The sequence below is a fragment of the Pan troglodytes genome, chromosome 3, assembly GCF_028858775.2.
Source record: "Pan troglodytes isolate AG18354 chromosome 3, NHGRI_mPanTro3-v2.0_pri, whole genome shotgun sequence".
In the NCBI taxonomy this organism is placed as follows: domain Eukaryota; kingdom Metazoa; phylum Chordata; class Mammalia; order Primates; family Hominidae; genus Pan; species Pan troglodytes.
In genome coordinates, this window is record NC_072401.2 from 115,751,245 (window position 1) to 115,770,554 (window position 19,310).

Sequence of the window (19,310 nt, forward strand, 5' to 3'; positions counted from 1 at the left end):
GATCTACACACTAAAATGACTGTACCTTCTCTTGCTTTTGCTGTGCCATTCCTTTCCTGTCATTGGAGTTCAAGATAGATCTCTAGAGCATCCTGATTTAACTTACCCACCACATTATACTGTTTACCCAGCTATTCATCTCAACTTACTTTTGAAATTGTGTTCCATAATTGAAATGTTATTTGACTATATAATTACCAAGTGTCTAATGTCAGGAGTTTCATAAATTATGCAACATGTGTTCCCTAGCTGCATTATTCTATAATCTGTGGGTTTTCCAGTTCTTTTATGTTGAATGTCATGTCATAACTCATATACATATATAACTCTGACGTGTTGGTTTTACCAACCACTCAGTGCATTAAAAAAATAATAATAAAAGGCTTTGTTTCTGCTACAATAATATTTTTAAATCTGATAAATAGATAGATTACTTCTTGAATAAATTCAAAATTAAAAATCTGTAAAGGAGAATTTCACTAAGATAAGGAAAGGGCTAAATATTGCTAAGAGTCAGAAGTAAATTTAATTAAAATGAAGAACTAGACTTGTAAATAATGAAAAATTTGCCAACCTTCCAGCCACACTTAGTAAACAACTCTTGATTCATCCACTTATTATGAATTTTTACACAATCATTATGAACTTTTGAAAATTATGTAATTTATGACACTGCCACTAAAATCTATGTTTAAAGAAATCATAAAATAACATTTAAACAAGTAATATAAGTTAAATAAAAAATTGATACACAACTATGTGTATGTGTATAGACAGATTTAAATTATGTAGAGAAAAACATACTGTATATAGAAAAATAACTGAAAGGAAATAACAAAAGTTATCAGGAGTTCTCATGGTTGATGTATCTATATTTATTATTTTTATTTTCTAAATTTTCTTTAATATATAATATAGATAATATAACATATGCTGTAATATATTATTTTTTTTGAGGCAGTGTCTCACTCTGTTGCCCATGCTGGAGTGCAGTGGTACTATCAGGGCTCACTGCAGCTTTGATCTACCACGCTCAAGTGACCCTCCTATCTCAGCTTCGCAAGTAGCTGGGTCTACAGGTGTATGCCACAATACCAGACTAATTTAAAAAAATTTTTTGTAGATGGGCTCTCTCTATGTTGCCCAGACTGGTCTCACACTCCTGGGCTCAAGTGATCCTCCCATCTGGGCCTCACAAAGTGCTGCGATCAAAGGAAGGAGCCACCACATCTGGCTCTGTAATATATATTACAGTATTTATAATATGTATATATTGGTACATGTATATATTTATATTTATATAGTCAAATAAAAAATCTATTCATTGTGACAAATTATTTCTAAATTACCTAATGTGACTTTTCATTATTATTATTCAAAATGATAGTACCTCATTAAATGTGAATGAAAATTATTATTGAACAAAAGGAATTTAGATAACATAGGGCTGCACAAAAGATAATTTGATGAGTGTGGAATAAGGTAAAAAAAGGTATTGATAATTATACAATATTAATTTGGTCTTGGTTTAAAAAGTCTGGAAATGTTAAAAAATACCAAAAAATACACTGAAATAAATAATTTTATTGTCAACATAATGCATTAAACTGAATAATACTGAAAATGTGGAATCAAGGCTGAAATGATTTAGGTAAATTGAGTAAATAATTCTGAAATTTTTAAAACATGCAAAATACAAATATACAAAAATACAAATATACAAATACAAAATAGAAATATACAAAATACAAAAATTCCCAAAAGATAAAAGTCATCCATTATATAGAAAATGTTATATGTTTTACCAAAATAAATTTTTCAAATAGTTCCTTAGGTGAATTAAGCATTAAGCAGATTTGTGTTTGATTAGATAGATTTACTTGTATTGATCTAGAGCCCAATTTGAGCCAGATTTTAAAGGGCTGACTGGGTTTTAAATAGGATATTAGTGAAGAGAAAATTCAACAAAAAAGAGAGCATAGTGTATGTTCAAGGAGTGGGGCACTGCTAACAGGCTGAAGGATCTATTATGTGTGGATCAGTTAGTGGGAGGAAATGCATGTGGAATCCAAAGGGTTAGGAGCTGGAAATACCACTGTATAAATCTCCAAAGTGAATTTTTCTCCATGGATGTAAAGGGTACAATATTTATCTATTTACGCCATTTGGATCATAGAATTCCTTGGGTATGATAGGCATTTATTATTGAGCACTTTAATGGGATACTAGACATTCTACACTGGGAACAGTGAGCAAAAACAGAAGAAAAAGGTGCCTTTGTAAAGACTTCATGTGCTATAGTAAATGTAATTTCAATCATAGTGAAAATTTTGGGGGAAGCGAAATGAAGGGAAAGTAGGATTGAATTTATAAGGTATACCAAGGAGTAGAATAAAGAGGAAGCCCTTTATTATTTTATGATCAGCTGATGGACTAAAATAAATATTGATAAATAGATATATAACCTTATACACTTGATTCTGAATGTCACTGATGTCACTGACTGGTTAAGTAAGATTCTTTGGGTAATCTATGTTTCTCAAAATAACATAGACCCAGGGAAATAACTTGAAAGATAGTTGTAATAATAAATTGCAAAGTATATTTTTATTGTGGGAAGAGGGATGAACTTCTCAGTGTTTCCTAAATCATCTTTTTTAGGTTTAGCTATAAAATTGACCATCAGAGGCAATTATTTTAGGGGAAACACACTAGTCAACATTAGTTATTTCCAGATTAAATTAGGCTTTAACTCATTAGAAAATATGGCATGTTGCCTCTCCTCTTCTTCTCCCTGGGTTAATGCAGCTCAGTGTGAAGAATGTCCATTTCTGAGTCTGGTTACTGCTGTGGCTGGCCCCATGGGAGTTTCATCATCCTATCATTGCAACATAAATACATTTTGTGATTTCAGGTGGAAAGAGGATTCAAAAATATAAATTAAATTCAGTTTTAGAAAATATAAAAATAATTATTTTTTTACACATATGGTTTTATGGAGACAAATTCATCTTCACCTTACTACTATAATATTAAGGGAGATGGAAGACTTTGCTAAAAATCAGTACATAGTAGCAGTAATAGTGCTAATAAAATAGTAGAAATGGATTTCCATGTTTTTCAAAAGAAGAAAGTTATTGAGAGATTTTGCAGGAAAGATGTGAATTAGAAGGACTCGGTTCTTTGGAGATAATCATTTCACACTTTTAAGAGTTAATTAAGGTTGCAATGCCTCAAAGTGACTATTAGGTGTTCAAAGTTGTAAGGGTAAGACACACTGAGTTTACATACAGTAACAGTTGATATTTTAAGGACACATGGGAAAGGAAGACAAGAACCTCAACTTGCACGTAGCCAGGCTTAGAGCATACCTCAACCAGACGTGCTGTGCTCAGCCCCAGTGAGGCTGGGACTGATTTCACTTGCTTAGCTGTCACACAGCTACAATGTGATGTCCCTTGTGTGATCCCTAGACATTATTATATAATCTCTGGACAATGTATCAAGAGGCCATGGGTGATGTAGTAGGAATCTGAACCCAAAACCAAGAATCTAGGTAAAGTGACTTTCTAAGGACAATATTTGCTATTTATGCATAAATATGCTAAAATATATGCTAACTCCATTTGAACAAATGATATCTTTTCCTTTGGAAATGTGAAGGCCAAATACACACAGAGAGGTAGTCTTCTGTGGGGGATAAAGGCAGTTAGCAGAAATAATGAATTCTAGCCACAGCATTTATCTCTCTCATTTTGCTACAATATCTGTAGGACAGCTATAGTCTTCAAATGCAGTATTCAAATGTTCACTCCATTTTCCACTATAGTGCTCCTCAGCTAACTTCCAGCCTCTCTGGTAGAGAATATTCAGCAGCTTTCAAGTAACTTTTAGGCCTCAAGGCCCAGAAGACTTGAGGTGCGGACATTAGGTGCTCTCTGATCAAGGCACTGTACTTTGCCATTGTTGTTCTGTTACCATATGACTATGATAGAAGGCATTTCTGTTTAGAATGCTGGGCCTCAGGATTCTGGACAGGAAATAGGGATTCGTTGCTTATATTTCAAATCAGCAAACTTAGCTGAGAATTAAGGTGGTTCTAGGTCAGCCCCAACTTCCACCTCCATCCCAGAAACTCAGCCAAGAACAGTGGAAGAATTCATAGGTACTCCCACCAATATTGAAATATCCTTCATCTCCTTCCACTCTATCCCTTCTCCAATCTTAGAGAGTTTTTCATACATGTGTGCCTGACTGAAAAGGGGATGGTTACTATCTGCCTATTGATGTCTTCTAAATCTTTCCATCTTACATATGGTGGTGATACTTTATGATACTTTACGGTACTTTAAGATCTTCTAAATCTTTCCATCTTACATCTGGTGGTGATACTTTACGATTTAACACCCATTTGAGGGCAAAAGTGACCTCATGTCTTTCAGCCCAAATGGGGAGTAACAAAAGTCTTCCCCAGGTTCTCTATCCATGTCTCTGCCTTTTTTCTTATTTTTCTTTCAGGTCTTGTCTTCCCTACCATTCGTACCCTCTGCTGTCAAAGTCTGATGCTGACTGTGGTCAGGCCACTTATTTATCCTAAAAGCTTATCAATTTATCAATTTCCACATAATAGTGCTTAATCTCATAGTTAAAAAATCCAAATTCCTAAGTGATCTGACCCCAATTTGCCTTCCCAATTCTATTTTTCACCACTCTATTTAATTTCTATTCTCCTGGCAAAAGAAAATTTCTTAATGTTTTTCATACGTTATTTTTCCTTCAATGTCCTGTTAAATGCCAGAAATGTTTTATGCTATCATTTTCAAATGCTCAAATTCTAGCAAATTTTCAGGGTTCATAAAATTTCTCCCTTAATTGCCAACACACATGCGCATGTGTGCACGCACACACACACACACACCCACACTCTGTTGTCCAAACTACCATAAATCTTTCCTTATTCTCTTAAGCACTTATAATTTATCTTATGTTGTAGTAATTTAAGCTGAAGTGGGTAGTCCCACTAGATTAAGTTTTCATTTTCTTAAGTTCAAACAAGTTTCTCACTGATTATGTATCCCCAGAAAAAAATATACAATGATGTATAAAGTATAAGATAGGCAACACATTTGTGATCAAAATGATTAATTTTAGATTTGAATTCTTACCTAAATAGATTTTTTTTTATTGAACCACAAGGAGAAAAATTTGATTTTGAAGAGGCTTTATTTTACTTAAGCCAGCTGTATCATTATGTATGTGCACATGCAAAGGGGCACACACACCATTGCAGAGCATGTGGATGATGGATTTTGCTTTAAATAATATCAAGCTAGGCAACTATGTTCTAGTTTTTGGAAATTTTAGGCAATAATAGGAAGAAATAAAAGACTATTTTGTATTTTCAGTTGTTAATTTGCTTTGGCCTTTAGGAGAAAGGAGACAATTTCAATTTAATGTCTTCATTAATCAACTTTCAGTTCAGCCTCATCATGTGCTGCATTTGTTTAAATTTATTGCCCAGCAAGCTAGCAATTTCAAGAGTGTTGAGCATTGTCAGTCAGTCCACTAGTGTGATATGAAAGAAGCAATGAATGTCACTTTTAGGGCATCTCCTTTCCTGTACAGTTTCAGTTTATTAATCCCATTTGCTTCACTCATGAAATTGTAATTAACCATATTTTCACACTCTTTATCAACTAAAATTGGCCCATATAGCTTTTTTAAGAACCTTCATTTAGAAAGGTGAAAATGAAAGTTAACATTATGTATTTTAAGGCTTTAAATCTGTAATATGAACTTTATGAAGTTAAAGGATGATTTTCAGTTAAAAGAAAGAAGGTCCTGGAATAAAAAAGGAATAATGTCAAAAAAAGAGGGAGTGATCAGATTGAGTCATGAGGGAAATAAGGAAAGGGGAAAACAATAGAATTGGTTTGGGGTTAGTCAATAAAATAACTGAACAGATGATACAATCAAGACTTCTAGATAGTGAAAGAAAGAAAGAAGATCAGTGAATAATGTCAACAGAAAGGCAACCAGTGGAGAAAAAAAGAAAAGCACAATATTTCATGGGCTTTATAAAGACCCAGAAAAAAATATCAGAGGTTTAGAACTGAGAATTTAGTTTTTTACTTTTGGTTTTTAAAAGAAGCATTGAAGTTATCGTTCACCTCAGTCACCTCAAAATTTAATTATATCACCAAGGAAGTGAGTATTATAACACATGCAGTAATGGACCTAAGATTCTTTAAAAGATCTTTTCACCAGACATAAGCCCTAAAAAATTTCTGTCATACAAGAGTAAGAAAAACAGAAGCCAAAGTAATCCTAAAAACTAAGCATCTGTTTAAAGAGTTTTAAAAAACATTTTGTTGTTGTTTTGTAAATTGTTTACTCCACAGTAGTCTATCATATTTAAATTCAAAATAGAGAAATAATGTATTAAGGACTATTCATGATGCCTAATAATAATTAGTTTCCTTTACTATTTACTTTGAAAGACCTACTGAATTTTTCTCTCTATTGTTTCTTTTCATGGAAAGATGACTAGGAAGGTCATTTTACCATATTGAACAGATGGATGAAATAATTGAGTAATATTGAATGCTGTACTTACTGGCTAATCTAGCAAAATGGATTTAATATTTCTATAGGGCTAAGGGGCATCATATTATTTCATTACTTTTGTTTCTGGAAACTAGAGTTTAAGTATTTAAAACAAGTCAAAGTAGGCATTGAAAAAAGTATTGAAAAGCCGTGAGGCATGTTCCCTGTTCTGCAAGGCTTTCAATTAAGAGCTCTTTTATTTCTCGGGATCTAATATACCCAATTTCATTTTGTGTCATCAAATCACGTTTCAATGATTTTAGTATGATTATGGCGTATTGGATTTAGAAATGTAAACTAGATGAACTGACAAGAAAGTATGCTACTGAAAATAAATTATTACAAAGAATCCATGTAACTGCTCTGGGTTGCAATTTCCCAGGACAATTATTTCTTTTTGGCCAAAAATTTTTAAAAAAATAAACAGGAAATTTTTTGACCACTCATGTCTTTTCTTTAGTCAAAAGTCTCCTGTGAAAGTAAGGCTTGTCTTGCAAAGTTATTCCTGAAGCAAACTGACTCAGAGGGCAGCATGACTTATGGTACTGTTACTTTGTATAAACAGTTCTGTCTTATGAGTAATGCTGGGTGAGGTCATGATTTTTAAGCACTTATGGTTTTTGTTGAATCCAATGAGTTTGACAAAAAATACTTCAGGAAGAAGTCAAATTAACATGCTACATTCAAAGGGCTTTACGCTTCTTACATATTTACTAATATTGATGATTTTCACACTATGAATTTTCAAGAAACTTAGGAAATCTCTCAGGTAACAGGCATGGTGGCAGCATTCAGTAATATAGATGAGGGTTCAAGAATTGTGTGATTTTGGTTTAGTCATTTCCTCCAGAAGTCAGTTTCTTATATTATAAAATGAGGAAATTCAGGCCTATACATCTAAAATTCAAGTTGTTTTATCTATGCATACAAGTTTTAAGGCAATTTTAATAAACTTTTAATTTTAGAATAAATGTAGATTTACAGAAAAATTGTGAAGATAGTATATCTTGTTACTCCTGCTGTTCATATCTTACATTTGGTATATTTGTCATAACTAATGAAATAATTGATACATTGTTATTAACTGAAATCCATACTTTAATTAGATTTCCTTTATTTTTACCTAATGGTCTTTTTATATTCCAGAATTCCATCCAGGATATCATATTACCTTTAGTTGTCATATCTCTTTGGGCTCTCTTGGCTGTTACAATTTCTCAGACTTCTTTGTTTATTATTTTTTTTTAATTTTTAAACTTTTAATTTTTTAAAAAATATTATGGATACATAGTAGGTGTGTACATTTTGCAGAACTGTTTACAATAGCTAAGATTTGGAAACAACCTAAGTGTCCATCAATAGATGAGTGAATAAATAAAACGTGGTACATTTACACAATGGAGTATTCAGTCATTAAAAAAAAATAAGATCCAGTCATTTGCAGCAATATGGATGGAACTAGAGATCATTATGTTAAGTGAAATAACCCAAGCACAGAAAGACTTCCTTATTTTTGATGACTGGCAGTTTTGAGAAGTATGGGCTAGGTATTTTGTTGAATTTTTCTCTATTGGAATTTGTCTGAGATAGTTCTTATGCCTGGTTTCAGATTATAGGTGTTTGGGAAAAGAATTTACAGAGATCAGGTGTTATTCTTATCACATCACATCAAAGGTACATACTGTCAACATGATTTATCACTGATGATGTTGGCTTTGATGACCTGACTGAGATAGTGCTTTTCAGATTTCTCCACTGTAGAGTTACTCTTTTTTTCTTCCCCCTTCCTATGTTCTGCTCTTTGGAGGAAATTTTTATGTGTAGCCCATACTTAAGAAGTAGAGAGTTCTGCTCTATCTTCTTGAGGGTTCAGTATCTACAGAAATTCTTTGCAATTCTAGTGATTATGATTAGGTCTTGGTTTTAGCTTGTGCCTCTGAAATGTGAACTTTATAAGTGCATTTAGTCCTCTATCCCCATGATGGAAGCATGAAGGGATTTTTCTGCACTGTGCACTGGGAGAACCACATTGAACTCCTGGAGGTAAAACTCATAAAAGTGTGGGGACTCCCTATCACTGCTCCCCATCCTGGAGTTTTGAACTCTCAGACTTGCCTACAATGAGCCTCTAGCAATCAATTACTGTTTAGGTTTTTCTGCTCTGGTTCTAGTTCCCATGGCCGTTTCTGCTTCAATAAGCCATGACTCCTTGTATGCACCTGTCTGTCAATCCAATTTTGGGGTCAGTGATTTGCCCTGACACCTGAATTCTCTGACAGCTCTAGGACAAGTTGTTGATTTTTGAGCTTCTTCAGCTTTTTCCTTGTTAGGATAAAGTAACAACATTCAAGTTCCTTACATGATGGGCCCAAATTGAAAGTCTGAAAAATGTTGAACATTTCTTTTGGGCAAAAATCCCCTCAGTTTCATTCATCTGACAAGATTTGTATTTCTCCTTAACTTTTGAGAGATAATTTCACCGGGTGTAGACTTATAAATTGGTGGTTCTTATCTTTCTATACTAAAGATTTTGTCATACTCTCTTTTTCCTTGCATGTTTTTTTTCTGAGAAGTGTACTGTCTTTCTTATCCCTGTTCCTCCAGAAATCAAGTACTTTATTTTCTCTTAGGCTTCTCTAAAGATGTTTTTTTGGTCTTTGGTTTTCTACAGCTTGAATATGACACGTCTAAGTATATGTGTCTATGTTTTTGTGTTTTTTAAAAAATATTTATGCTTCTCTGAGCATCCAAAATCTGTAATTTTTTGTTTGGTGTTAATTTTGGAAGGTTCTCAACTATTATTTCTTCCATTGTTTCTTCTGCTCCATTTTTTGTTTTTCTCCTTCTGATATTCCAATTATACATATATTTTAACTTTTGATATTATCTTACAGTTGTTGGATAGTCTGTTCTTTTAAGATTCTTTTTCAGTTTATTTTAGTTTGGAAAGTTTCAACTGATTTATCTTCAAGCTCACTCTTTATTTCCCTGGCTGTTTTGAGTACACTGAAGAGCCTGTCAAAGGCAGTATTCATTTATTTTACTATGTTTTTTACTTCTAGCATTTCCTTTTGATTCTTTCTTAGGATTTCCATATGTCAACTTATTTTACCTATCTGCTCTTGAATATTATCTACTGTTTCATTAGAGCCCTTGCCATAATAATTCCTATTATTTGAAACGCCCAGTCTGATAATTTCAATACCTATCTCAGCCATGAGTCTAATTATGATGATTCTCTGTTTCATCAGATGGCATTTTTTATTGCATTTTGACATTCTTTATATTTTTTTTTGTGAAAGCCAGGCATGTATCAGGTAAAACAAATTAAAGTAAATAGGGCCTTCGTGTCAGGATTTATGGTAATCTGGCTAGGAATTGGGCTGTGTTTAGCACATGCTATAGTTATAGTTGCCAGATGCTTCATGTTCTTCTAGTGTCCTTGTATTTGTCTCTTCTTACCTTGAGTTTCTCTGAGTGCTTCTAGTCAGAGGGAGTTTGTGTTGCAGCCCTTTTAGATGTAATCTACTGTTATACTGGAATTGTATTTGTGTGGTGGTAAGGTGTGGGAGAGTAGGAGCATTATATAATCTTGCAATTAAATCTGTCCTTTAGTGGGTTTGTATCCCTGGGGTGTGACCTTCACAACTGTTTCTCTGGTGGTATGGACTAATTTTCCTTAGATTCCCACTTCTTTCCCAAACTGCAGTGTTCCCAATTTATGTCCTTGAAGCCCTGGTCCTTGTTGACTATGTATTTCTGCTCTTTGGTGAAATGGAAGGGTTAGCGTAGGCTGGAGCAAGAGAAATTTCCTTCTCCAAGCTGGGATAAGGTTCCGGCATAGCCTTTTCTACTGAAGAGTGTGCCTTTGTTATGGAGAATGCTCTGAGTGTATTTCAAAATGATTCATTTTTCCCTCCACTTTACAGAGCCATAAGGGGACTTTTCTCCCGTCTTCACCATCAGAATCTGGTAGAGCTCCTGGAGGTAAAGCCTATTAAAGTGTGGGCCACTTCTAAGACTGTGTTTCTCACTCTTAAGATAGTCTACTCTCATGCAGTTAATCAAAAATTACCATTTAAGTGTTTCTTTGTTTTTAGCACTTTAACAGCTTCTGCTTCAGATAAGCAGATATTGGTCTCTGGTGCATCTGTTTTCCCAAATTTCAGGATGATAGTTTGCCTTGCAACTTCAGCTCTCTGATGGGTCTGAAAAAAGACATTGATTTTAAGTTTGTCCAATTTTCTCTTATTGTAATGACAACAGTGACAGCCTCTATGCTGTCAAAACTAAAACCAGAAGTCTAGCTTGCCATAATTATTAGACATGGAAGGAAAAGATTCTGTAAGTAATTTATAAAGAAAAACATTGTTTTAAAGTCAATAAAAAGGTACTGTTTAGTACTAAACTTAGAGACATCATGTTAAAATGACTAAACAGTAGTCTCTTATTTTAATCAGTAATGAAAACACATTGTTGAGAGAGAGAGAAACAGAGGCAGGGACAAAGAAACAGAGGGAGAGAGAAAGAGAGAGAGAGAGACAGAGAATTTAACACAGCAGTATTCCTCTCATCTAAACAAGAACTATTTTGTCTCTAGTCCTCTTTTCCTGTTACCTTTGAAATGACTGTATAATTATGTCACTTTTTGGACTCCTGAGAATAAAAATTTAATAAGCTTGAATACACTTGGCCATTTTGAATAACAGCATATTCTAAAGTCCTAATTTGGAAGGCCTGATATCAAATAGTATGTGAGCTTTAATTGTTAATTAGCTTTGACTACACCAAGCATATCTACTCCGTAAAATAAAAGCCCCAGATATTAAAAATTTCAAATAAATAGTTCAAGGATTTCTGATGATGTAAATGAAGTCATAAGATAATTATATGAGTAAATATTTTGTTTTCATTATTATAACAAATCATTCCAATTACACTGAATTAAATGATTATATGTTCTAACATTTCAGCAACCTGCATGATGTCACTGCTATAGCACTATGATTTTCATATTACATACTCTTGAGACACTTTCCAGAGTATATATGGCTGTGTTATAGCATGGTAAGTATTACAATGTGTATGTCTGTGTGCCTATGTAATAATTTTTATGATGCTCTACTGGTCTTCAATGGAGTCTGGATGATTTCAGGTTTGTGAAAGGAGCATTAAAATTTTTCTCTGGATACTATGCTAATATATCTAAGATACTTATTTCATATATTTTTTCAACTTTATCTTATTCTTTTTCTGAAATAAGAATCAGGAGGTACATGTGCAGATTTGTTACAAAGATATATTGCTTGAAGTTGAGGTTTGGAATAAACATGAATCAGCCAGATAGTGAGCATACTGCCCAATAGGTAGTTTTTCAATCCTTTCCTCCTTCTTTGCCTCCTCTCTCTTGTATTCCCCAATGTCTATTGTTCTCATCTTTATGTCCATGGGTACCCAATGTTTAGCTCCCACTTATAAGTGAGGATGTGTGGTATTTGGTTTTCTGTTTCTGCATTAGTTCACTTAGGATAATGGCATCTAGCTGCAGCCATGTTGCTGCAAAGAACATAATTTCATTGTTTTATGGCTGCATAGTATTTCATGGTGTGTATGTACCATATGTTCTTTATCCAGTCCACCATTAATGGGCACCTGAGTTGATTCTATGTCTTTGCTATTGTAAATAGCACTGTGATGAACATATTTTTGCATGTGTCTTTTTGGTAGAACAGTTTATTTTCCTTTGGGTATATCCAGTAATAGGATTGCTGGGTCAAATGATAATTCAACTCTTAGTTCATCTAGAAATCTCCAAACTGCTCTCTACAGTGGCTGAACTGATTTGCATTTCTACCAACAGTGTCTAAATGCTCCCTTTTCTCCACAGCCTTTCCGACATCTGTTATTTTTTGATTTTTTAACAAAAGGCATTCTGACTGGTGTAAGATGGTATTTCATTGTGGTTTTGATTTGCATTTCTCTGATGAATAGTGATGCTGAGTATTTCTTCCTATGTTTCTTGGCCACTTGCATAATTTCTTTTGAGATGTAGACACATCTCCTGTCCTTCATGTCCTTGTCCACTTTTTAATGGGGTTATTTTATTCTGGCTTATGGATTTGTTTAAATGTCTTATATATTCTGGATAATACAACTTTGTCAGATGCATAGTTTGCTAATATTTTCTCCAATTCTATAGATTGTCTGTTTGCTCTGTTGATAGTTTGTTTTTTGCTGCACAGAAGCTCTTTAGTTTAATTAGATCCCACTTGTCAAAGTTTCTGTTGCAATTTTTTTTTGAGGACTTAGCCATAAATTATTTGTCAAGGCTGATATTGAGAAGGATATTTCCTAGCTTTTCACCTGGAATTTTTATACTTTGTAGTCTTATATTTAAGTCTTTAATGCATATTGAGTTAATATTTGCATATGGTGATAGACTGGGGTCCAGTTTCATTCTTCTGCGTATGGATAGGCAGTTATTCCAGCACCATTTATTAAATAGGAAGTCTTTTCCCCATTGTTCGTTTTTATTGGCCTTGTCTAAGATCAGATGGTTGTAGGTGTGTCGCTTTATTTCTGGGTTCTTTATTCTGTTTCATTAGTCTATGTGTCTGTTTTTGTACTGGTACCATGCTGTTTTGGTTACTGTAGTCTTATAGTATAGTTTGAAGTTGGGTGATGTGATGCTTCTGGCTTTGTTGTTTTTGCTTAGGATTGCTTTGGTGATTTGGGCTCTTTTTTGGTTCCCTATAAATTTAAGACACTTTTTTCTAGTTCTGTGAAAAATTATGTTGGTAGTTTGATAGGAATACCACTGAATCTATAAATGGTTTTGGACAATATTGCCATTTTAACTATCTTGATTTTTCCAATCTGTGAGCATAAAGTGTTTTTCCACTTATTTTTGTCATCTCTCATTTCTTTCAGCAGTGTTTTGTAGTTCTCTTTGTAGAGCTCTTTCACTTCCTTCATTAGCTTTCTAGATATTTTACTCTTTTTGTGGCTATTGCAAATGATATTGCATTCCTGATTTGGCTCTCTGTGTGAACGTTTTGGTGTACACAAATGCTACTGATTTTTGTATATTGATTTTTAGATACTTATTTTAATGGTATAATGATTTCAAATTCCCTCTATTTTATACACATTTTTTCAGACAGTCTGCATTTTTTACTTTATCAAACCACAATTTAAAGAAAACTTTCATTCTTGCATTAAGAACAATTAAATACTGTTGATGAATAACATAGTTTGTAGGCAGAACAGAAACTGGTTTTATAAGTATTTTCCCTTAAGATAGAGGTCATTATATAACCCACATCAATGAGTTCTCAAGAGTGTGGTCTCCTGACCATCCACATCAGCCACACTGAGGAACCTATTAGAAATCCAAATTTTCAGTCCTCAGTCTAGACCTGTTGAATCAGAAACTCTGGGAATGGGACCCAGCAGTACGTATTTAAACCCTTCAGGTAATTCTGATTATTTTTAAATTTGAGAACTCTCTTAAATTATAGAGATCCAAAAGGAAACAATTCCTAAGGATTCAAAAGAACAAAGGTGTATTAGTGTTAAGTTGATTGTTTCTTAATCTTCTGAATTCTGTTTCTTTCCTTTCCTTTTACAAGTTTCTGTTATTTCAATAATATGGTTCTTTTTCCTTTAGAAGTGGCCACTGCTAAAAGTTGAGTGCAACTGATTTAAGCACTCAGCAAATTCTTACTTCAAAATTATGTTTGAGAGCAGATTAGTAACTAGTATTCAATTACTTTAAAAATTCTCAACTCGGCCCTGATTAAATCATTCCAAGCAGTATTTTACGATCGATAGAGGGAAAAGAAAGGATTTATATATATCTGCAGAGTTTAAGGTCCATTAAGATGTAAATGTTACAGCATGTTGTTAAATATGGCATCAAATGTGTATTTACTTTAGCTTTTATTGTTCTGATTACTACTAAAAAGAGAAAATAGTGTTTCTTCTTGTATTTCTCCTGTGCTAATTTGTATCATAAAAAGAAAGTAATAAAATTTTTTTAAGAAACAACATAAAAAGAAGCCTAAAGGGGATAAGGGAATATAGAAAGGAAAGTATTGTGAAAGACGGGTGAAATTTTGTCAGATGACATTGGAGAGACTTTTTCAGGTACAGCAATAAGAAGGAAATAAGGCCATATTTGTGAAAAGTCACTTCTCACTTGTCAAATAAAGGACATGAACTAAAGAGATCTGACCTATTCCTATTTCCCCATTCATTAAATGATAGATATACATGTTCAAATCTCTTGCTCCCTCTGTGCTTTCATTTGTCTCCCTGAGGAAGGGGGGTCTCAATACCTGCCTAAACCTACTGTGTGGAAAAGTATAAAGGCAAATAATGAGGCTTAAATATAGATTTCTTTGGGGATGGAATTGGGGGGAACTGAATGGGGGATGGAATTGGGATGGTATTGAAGGGCTTGTCTAACTTATTTTCCCTATGTTTTAATGGACCATATCTTAAACAAAATGACATGTGAGAAAATAAAAGATCTTTGGGCTTCAAGAGACATTAGACATTATCTAGACCAGTTTTACCATTTTAAAAATTCAGTGCAATTTAAGTCTCCGGAAGTTAGCCTAATGTCAAACAATAATTAGCAACAAACACTAGGCTCAACTCATGTCCTTGAATATCATTCTGTGTTTAGACATTTTCTAGAGGGCCGGAAGAAAAAGTGGCATTTATTTAGCTATAAACATATTTTTCTATTTGAGATTATGAATAATATCATGGTAACAAAAGATGAAAAGCAACAACAATATCTCTAAAAATACATTTTGCTTTGCCTAGAATTCAGTAAAAAAATCATTTCAAAAATGTTATACTCAACCACATTGCTCTGCCTAAGCAATGCAGAGAGCCAGCAAAGTAGAAGGTTGTCCCAAAAGAATTTGTACCATAAAGCTTTGAAAAAGGCCTTCAGTTCAGCTCAACTCAATTGAAAAAAATATTTCTTAAGTGATTACTATTTTCTTCCAAGAAAAATCCTGTATTGTTGGTAAACAAAAGTGCATAAACTATGCCCTTTATCCATAAGGAGCTCAGTCTCATAAGGAAAACATACATTTGTACAACTAACTATAATGCAAGTCAAATTATAATAGGTGCTAGAATTAAAATGCAAAATTATACATATAAATATGTAAACATACATTTTTAATTCCTATTTAAAATTTAACATATTGCCTAGCCCAAAAATACATTAATGTGCAGTAGTAAAGAAAATTCCAAATCTTAATTCAACAACAGTGCAATTTATGTATCATTAATGGCAGAGTATGATCGAGTAATAAAATTCTGGGTCATTCTCACTTGATGTTTTGATAAATGTTTCTCAGAACTGAGCAAAGTCTACACGATAAGTTCCAGACATATTCTACCAGTTCATTGTACAGACTGATAAAATATTTCAGGTAAAATAGAAAATCTGGATAAAGACCGGGTATACACATGGAATGGATAAATTTTGCATAGGTTTGGGAGACAGAGAGTAAATTTCTGGCAGTCTGTCCACTTTCTACAGAAAATGTTAGGTTTTGCTAGTTCAATAAGTCAACCGTGGCCTCATAGATAAAAGCATAGATGAGAACAGCAGCTGTACCTGGATATGGTGCAAATCCCTTATTTAATTATTTTTGTATGGTCATGACTGAAGTATAGTCACACATTCTCCCAGCATGACTGCTGATGGAAAAGTCTTTGAAATTCTCTTGTGTAAGATAATTTTAAATGTCTGCTTCTTTCTCTACCACATGTTGGTGTTGTGTCTAGCTACCACAACAAAACTTACACGTCTGTAAGAAACTGAATTCCTTCCATATATGGTGATAACAGAAAAGGCATTCCATTTTCATTGCTTTGTACATGGAAAATGCCATTTTTAGAATTTTCTCAAAGTATGCCAAGAAGTTATACTATTTGGCCTGAGAAAATGCAATGGCATGCATCTGCCAACTCCTGCTACTGTTGCGAGGTCATTGCTAAGCAATTTATAAAGTAATTGTGTCAGGAGCTTTGCCATGCTAGTAATCAATAGGCTTTTTTTGAGAAGTAAATGTAATTTAGCTACTTCTTTACTTGATCCCAAATAAATTATACCTAGAAACATAAGTCAATATGTTCTTTTAACCAAGTATGTATACTCTATTTGTTCTAGTTATCACATGAATGTAGGATTCAAACATACCTTGAAAAAGCATTTAGCATATCACCTTACCTTCATTCAATATAGTCTTTAAAATTTATAACAACTAGTATAACCACAGTGCCATATGTTAGTCCTATAGTTGCTGGATTAGAGATAGTTCAGGGCCCTAGTTAGAAGCCGGGTGACCAAGGAAGTAGTGAGGCACTAAGGGGGTTAAGGAACCACTTTTTATCAACTTGAATACTTGATATAGTTAAATATAGTGCTATATTGTATCCACTGTTGAATATTGGCTGAACATAAGCCCTGGCAATATTCAGACAAAGCATGAAAAACCTTCCTTTTTCCTATGACCCCAATATATATCTCTAGTTGATCCTGGGACCATGTCCTCTGAGTTCATATGAAGTGTCAGATTCGATCCTAAATCTTCAGGGCCTCACTATCAATCAAAGCAAGTTGTCCAGTTTGAGGAAAAAACCTTCTCTTCATCTGTAATCTAAAAGAATTGTAAAGAAATGAGAATTCAAAACTTTTTAATGCTAATTTTCATAAGTATCCATGGTCAATTCTGTCAATAGTATATTTCTCATATTTTCCATATGACACTCGTATTTCCTTTCTCAAGTCATGGGCTCATGTCGATTTTCAAATGCACCTTTCTCTGAAATATATTTTCTCAGAATCACACAAGTTAGCACTTGGATACTCAATAACATGCATTATGTTCTAGTTGCTTCAAGTAAGGAAGCCTTATACCCTTTTGCAAGGTAAACCATTGTTTAAAGGTTATATTTTGTATTTTTTGTGGATTCACCATTGCACTGTGCAAGAAATACAGTGAATATTACTTTTGCTTCTTTTGCTTATGTTTAGCGTATTTATCAACCTATTGATCTATTATTTATTTATCAATCTATTTCATATATTTGCTGTTATTTATATTTCTTTTGCTGCTTTAGGAAATTATCACAAACTTAGTAATTTAAAACAATACAAATTTATTATTTACAGTTATGTAGGTCTGAAGTATAATATGCATCTCACTGGGCTTAAACCGAGGTGTGGGCAGGGCTGATTTCTTTCTGTGCACTCTAGGGAATAATTCATTTCCTGCCATTTCTAGCTTCTAGAGCTACTTCCCTTTCTTGTCTCCTGGCCCCCTTCCTCCAGCTACAAAGTCAGCAACAGTGAATCAAACTCTTTTGATGCTGTATCTCTCTGACTTAGAACTCATATGGAGTTTATCTCCTATACATCTAATAATTATTGTTCATATAGTAGGTATGTATTGGATGAACACAAAGGCCTTCAAAACACTGCACATACTTGACATCCATATTTCTTATGAATTTAAGTTATTCTGGAGATCTTTAGGGGGCCGTTATTTTGCTTACCACAAAGTCTAATTTATTCAGCCAAGTTCATCTTGTTCTATTCTCAGGAAGAGTGAATAGCTGGTCAATAAATTAGATGTAATAAAAACTATCAAATTACTGTACAGAAGAAGGTAAAAGGCATCATGTCTCCCTACTCAGTAATAGTCTTTACTTTCTTTTTTAAAACATACTCTAGGAAAATTATAAATCAAAGTTAATAATCTAGCTAAACATTCATATCCCTAGATGTTAAAAATACCTCTTTCTTTTCCATACTTGTACTGCCCTTTAAGTGACCAACTCTATAGTAAAATCCTGTAATGGCATTTCGATGCAGGTGTTTATCATGACTTGCCAGTGCTGGGAAAGTTCCCAAAGTTATCTAAAGGTTCCTCATCCTTCTGCTCACCCATAATATACTACATTATTGGCTGTCACAGTGTACAAAGGCGCCATAAAGAGGATACAGAAAATTAATATACAAATAGCCCAGTTTGACAAGGTTGGATATTTGAGAATTATATTCTCATTCAATTTTATCATTCCAGTGTATTAATTTTAATTAATTTTAATTCCTGCTCCATTGATTACTATTACTGTCACTGTGAACAATTATTTGACTTTTTAAAACTTAGTTTTGTAATATACAAAATAATTAAATGAGATAACATAATAATTAACATTGAGTAAATGTTTGCTCTTTTTCTCTCTTCTTTATATTTAAACTATTTTTAGTAGAAATGGCAAATTTTGTCATGCCTTATTATTTTTAATTAGCATACGATTAGTATTAATTTACTGCCTTACATATAAAACCCTTTGAGTTTAAGAATCCAACCTTTTCTTCCTGTCTTATAACCAGTTGTATCAATGAATGGATAGCATATTGTTCATGAGGACAAATTGTTTAGAAATTTTTAAAAACATTATATTTTCTTCAAAATTTTCTACATCTTATTAAACAGAGGCCATGTCTAATTTATCATTTTATCTCATATGCAGCAATAATTATTGTGAATATAGTAGGCATCTGTTGGATAAACACATAGGGATTCAAAGTACTGCACATACTTGATTTCCATATTTCTCATGGGTTCAAGTTATAATAATTTTATTTATAGATAATAAATCTG

At 33.3% G+C, this 19,310-nt stretch overlaps 1 long non-coding RNA gene across 1 annotated transcript in view; it reads left to right on the forward strand.

The window, feature by feature from the left end:
• The window catches only part of LOC134809909 (uncharacterized), a 351,074-nt gene that overhangs the window by 122,635 nt on the left and 209,129 nt on the right, over positions 1-19,310 (forward strand). The window lies entirely within an intron of this gene.